Source organism: Crocodylus porosus, unplaced genomic scaffold, assembly GCF_001723895.1.
Source record: "Crocodylus porosus isolate Cpor-Errol unplaced genomic scaffold, CroPor_comp1, whole genome shotgun sequence".
NCBI lineage: Eukaryota > Metazoa > Chordata > Crocodylia > Crocodylidae > Crocodylus > Crocodylus porosus.
Window position 1 is genome coordinate 43,458,047 of NW_017728918.1, and position 6,000 is coordinate 43,464,046.

Here is a 6,000-nt window from a genome sequence, read left to right on the forward strand (position 1 = left end):
AGAACTCAATAAAGTACAGCCAAGAAGGGGCACTCCAGGTGCCAAACACAGGGGACCTGCCTTGGGAAGTGTCTAGGGAATGGTGTGATTGATTGCAGGCACCCAGAAAAGAGTGGAAAAAGGGAAGAAACCCTGGTCTCAGGACCAGCCACACCTGAGGTCCTGACAGGCACCCCCATCTTCTGTCCAGATGCCAGCATCGCCACCCCTCTTTTGAGGCAGAGCTCCCCAGGGCTCCACTGCAGCCACTCCACAGTGGGCTACTTTGCTGCAGGCAGAGTGGTTTAGTGGAGACTTGGTTGATTAAGTGTATATACCTGCTATAAGTTGCCTGAGTGTTAAAGTTAATAACATAATTGCTTTTTTTATATGATAAGTATTTTCTTTATGTGTTGGTATAGATTATTATTGAGCTCATCAAAAATATTTTGTTTGTTATTTATGGGATGTCAAATTTGTCAATCTCTCAGTTATTATTGTAAATAGTTATTTAGTGTGTGGTCTGGTGCGGGGAGGACCATGGGAGAGCACACCAATGAGCGGTGCTGCCAGTCTGTAAACAGAATGGGAGTAGACCGAGACCTATTGGCACCCCACGATCCCAAAAATTTGGATGTGGCTGTGGGTAGTGCCACTGCCAGGGTTATAGGGGATTCAAACAGATGTTTCAAGATTTAAATTTGAATTGTCTAATATACTTAAGTTATCTGGAGGTGACCTGCCGGACCTCTTGGACCTCCTGAATCTTAAGAGACACCTGCACTAGATGGAAAATCAGAAACATCACCAAGGAGGGACTACTCAGCACTAACCCTCACATGTAGAAAGCGATCCAGAAAAGCCAAGGCAGAAACTGAGCTCAGGCAAGCCAGGGGAATCAAGGACAACAAAAAGTCCTTCTTCAGATATGTGGGAAGTTGGAGAAAGAACAAAGGCAACATTGGACCCCTGAGGGCCAAGAAAAAGTCAATCTCCTAAATGATTACTTTGCATCAGTTTTCCACCTGCCCAAGGGGGTCACACTGTCTAACAGGACAAAACACCCAGGGAGTGGGAGACAGGCCCACAATTGACATAGATCAGGTGAGGGAACACCTCAAAACATCCATAAATCCATGGGCCCAGATGGGATGCACCTGAGAGTGTTGGAGGAGCTGGCATACATCATAGCACACACTATGCTGAAGATATTTGAAAATTCATGGTGCTTGGGTGAGGTTCCGGAAGACTGGAAAAGGGCCAATGTGGTCCCAATCTTCAAGAAAAAGAAGGAAGCAAGATCCAGGGAATCACAGGCCAGTCAGTCTGATGTTCATCCCTGGAAAGATCTTGGAGAAAATCATCAAGCAATCTATCAGCAACAGGCTAATGGAAGGCAACCATCTGAATACCAGCCAACATGGCTTTGTTACTATCAAGTCTTGCCTGACCAACATTATTTCTTTCTATGACCAGGTGACACATTGCCTGGACAAGGGAGACTAAGTTGATGTCACATATCTGGATTTCAAGAAAGCCTTTGACTTAATCTCCCATGATGTCCTCATGGTTAAGCTGGGGAGCTGCAGCCATGACCATATCATGGTCCGATGGCTGAGGAACTGGCTCTGGGCTTGGACCCAAAGAGTACTAGTTGATGGGAGCGAATCAACTTGGTGCAAGGTGACCAGTGGTGTCCTCAGGGCTCAGTACTCAGGTCAGTACTCTTCAACAGCTTCATTAAAGATCTGGATTCTGGCATCGGATGCGGATTGGCAAAGTTTGAGGATGACACTAAACTATGGGGGAAGGCAGTCACACTGGAAGACAGGCTGGGGATACAGGTCAACCTGGACACACTCACAAGGTAGGTAGACCAAAATCTGATGGCCTTCAACATAGAGAAGTTCAGCGTGCTTCACCTTGGGAGGAAGAACCAGCAGCATACTTATAGGCTTGGCAATGCTATGCTTGCTAGCACCATGACTGAAAGAGACTTGGGGGACTTGATTGACAACAAGATGAACATGAGCCACTAATGCAATACCATGGCTGGCAAAGGAAACCAAACACTGGCTTGCACCGATGCATCTCAAGCAAAACCAGGACCATCATCTTCCTGCTTTACTCAGCCTGGCCCCCCACTTCAGAGAGGATGTGGGAAAGCCCAAAGGATATACCCATATAATCAAAGGATAAACCCATAGAATCAAAGGCTGAGAGGGCAAGCCTTATGAGGAGAAGCTGAGGGACTTGAGACTCTTCAGCCTGGAGAAGAGAAGGCTCAGGGGAGACTTGGTAGCAGCCTATAAGTATATAAAGGGGTGCATCAGGACCTGGGAGAATAGTTGTTCACCAGGGCTTCCCAAGGGATAACAAGGTCTAACAGCCATAAAATCCTAGAAGGTTGATTTAGATTGGACATAAGAAAAAACTACTTTACAGTCCATGTGCCCAGGGTCTGGAACAAACTCTCCCTGGAGGTGGTGCAAGCACCTACTCTATACTCATTCAAAAGGTGTTTAGATCTTTTTCTTCCTCGGATCATTTGACCCCAACAGACTTCCTGCCTATGGCAGGGGGGCTGGATTCAATCTCATGAGGTCCCTTCCAGCTCCTAAGGTCTATGAAATCTAGGTGTAGATGCAGGTAAATCCAAATAAATAAAGGCCCTCTTTACCTATATATGCTGTATTTGTTATCCTATGACTTACTGTTTGTCTTATGGCCATGTCCTCTTCACATCCCATGATTTTGTAAGATGTTATAGTGTAATGTTGAACTTCAGCAAATGCTATGTGACGCTGTGGCCATGGACCAGAATCCTGCCCTCCAGCAATTACACACAGCTCTCCTGGAAGTCAGTTTAATTTGCGTTCAAGTATAGGAGAGAAGAAATAGGCCCCAGCAGCTATTGGATTTCTCAGATTCAAGGGGACAGTGACACACAAACCAGGACTTCTCAAAAAAGACTGTCTTTCATTAATATGCACTCTTAATACCCTTTTAGTAGATAAACATAGTGGGTGCGTCCCCATTAGCATGAGTATGCATTTCCCCAGGCACATATTTGTGCAGCTGCTAGTTTTTCCCAGGTACACCCCTGCATGCATGCTCTGGCATGTGACAAATTGCCCTGGGTAGGGTAGAGGAGGCTGAGGCCATCACCTGAGCTGACCCCAGCACTCTTACCTGGGGTCCTGGGAGCCTTCCAGGGTAGCAGTGGTAGTGAGCTGGCCACTCGGAGCCTGGCCAGCAGCTGGACCATGCCTCTGGCTGGCCAGGCTCCAGTCTGGTGGTGCATGCTGCTGCCATGTGAGCCATGCCACCTTTTTTTTTGGCATGGTTTTTAGATGCTGGTATTTCCCGGTATCTAATTTGCAAGTATGGAGTTCGGGAAATGGATTAATGTTTGCCATGTATGTTTTTGCAGCACTTCAAAAGGTCTTCATGTGCATTTCGGTGCACTTAAGTACTTCAGCATAGGATAGCACTGTCCCCAGCAGTACTATATTATAGTGATGTTAATTAATTTACTGTGCCCTAATAGCAGCGCACATGTAGATGGTGGTGATGCTTTACTGAGGAGCTAATAAGTCAACTGCACAGAAAGGCACACCTGTAGCTGCACCCAGTGACCATTAGATTTTTTTCAAACAATGTCCAGCTCCTTAATCTGTGTGAACTCTCATACCAATTTAATTTATGTAAGTGACTGAAATAGCCACTAGAAGACAGAGATAATTAGCTGTGTTAGTCTGAAGTCAGGCAGAAGCTCTGCTTCCTGTAGTCCCTTTACAGCATCTGATGAAACAAGCTGCTGCTTGCAAAAGCTTATGCTGTAAATCTGTGATTTAGTTAATGTACAAATCTAGGGTGCAAATCTACCCTGCCTTCTGCCTCAAATAAATAAAGCATGGTCATTTATACAATAATCCGAAGTATTCACTTAAAATCATTCCTTGTTTTCTGGCACAGTTCAGTTTGTGACTACCTCTCTGTATTCATGCTTCCTCCTTCTGAATTTGTCTTTTTGTTCTCCCAAATTTTCAAATAGTCACCCTTTATATCTTCCCACTCTTTTTCCTTTCCACATGGCCTTTTTGACTGGAACCCTTTCCTGATGTATTTCACCACTGTTTTCTTTCCTTCATATCCTGGTTAATGGATATTTCTTCCAAAAATGAAAAGAGAAACAATGTCATCATGTAGCAATATTGTATTTCTATGCAATCCACCACTTAAAGTAGGCTGCTGATTTTTTACAAACTTCCATTTTTGGATGGACTCACTGCATAACCCCATGTACATTACAGATGTTTAATTTCAAGCTGACAAAGGCAGGGAGAATTGCAACAACATCCACATGTGAAAAAAATAAATATACGTTTCTCACTATGGCGAGGTTATCAAGGCTTTAACAACTGTAGATTGTAAAAAAGTTCTGGTAACATGAAAACATCTCTTTTTTTATTAGTGGACCCTTAAAAAAATTTAATAGCGGTGCGGACCCCTTTGGAACTCTAGTGGGTGGCTAGTGAACATAAGTAGATAATTACTGACAAACTGAGCACGTCTACACATGCATTGATGCACCTTTGTTATTGTGCATTAAATTTAGTACCTCTAATATGAGGTACTACATAAATGCACAGTAGCCAGTGCTAATGCACAGTAGCAAAAGTACACAGTAGCAAAGGTGACACTAATGCACAGTAGACTAATTCTACTGTGCATTAACACTGTAAAATGTTAACACTGGGAATAAAAGTAATATCAACAATAACAATAATACAATGTTGTGAACACACCATTTTGTCATCAGTTCTAATTAGATGGTTGAGCTTGCTTCTTGGCAGAAAGCATGTGAAAGTTTGGTAGGACAGGTGACAGTTTCAGTCTCAGATTTCCTTCAACATCCATTTCGTTTCGGTATTTCATGTGTGTGGATACTAAGGCTGAAAACCCACTTTCACATAAGTACATGGTGGTGAATGGCATCAAAATTTTAATGGCCTTATCTGTAGATCAGGGTACTACTTTTTATTTTCAACCAAAATCGAGCAAGAGGTTCCTGCTTAAATTTAAGTTTTCAGTCCCTTCTCACAGGCTAACTCAAATAATTACTCTTCTTTAGCTAGTGGATAGGACCTAAAGGTGCAGTTTGCTACAAAGGGGTTACGTATCCACTTGTCCTCATCTCCCATTTCAGGAAAGTACTGGCAAAACTGAGGCTTGAGTGCCAGTGAGTGTTCCTCAATTTCACTTTTCACATCACTGTCCAGCATCAACTCATTTTCAGCCAAAAAGCTGTCAAAGTTGTTTTCTCTTACTCAAGAAAGTTGTTTTCTCTTACTCCATTAATGCTGACCTCGTGAAGGAACACCTTGAGATGCTGGATACCTTCAAGTCAGCCAGCCCTGACAATCGACACCCCAGGGTACTCAAGGAGCTGCTGAGCATCATAGCCCAGCCTCTGGCACGGATCTTTGAAAACTCCTAGTGCTCTGGTGTAGTGCCCAAAGACTAGAAGAAGGCCAAAGTGGTGCCTATATTCAAGAAAGGGAGGAAAGTAGATCCAGTTAACTATAGGCCCATCAGCCTGACTTCTATCCTGGGGAAGATCTTAGAAAAGTTTATTAAAGAGGCCGATGCCAACATCCTAAGGGACAGCCAGCATGGGTTTGTTGCAGGTAGGTCTTGCCTGACCAGTCTAATTTCCTTTTATGAGCAGGTGACCTATCACTTGGACAAGTGAGAAGAGATTGATATCATATATCTTTACTTCAAAAAAAGCCTTCGATCTGGTATCCCATGATTACCTCTTGGTGAAACTGGCCAACTGTGGCCTTGGGTCCACCATGATCCACTGGCTGGAAAATCGGCTCCGTGGTCGGACCCAGAGGGTAGTAATTGATGGAAGTCACTCATCATGGTGTCCTGTGACCAGTGGGGTCCCCCAAGGCTCTGTCCTTGGACCCATATTGTTCAACATCTTCATTAATGATGTGAATGTTGGAG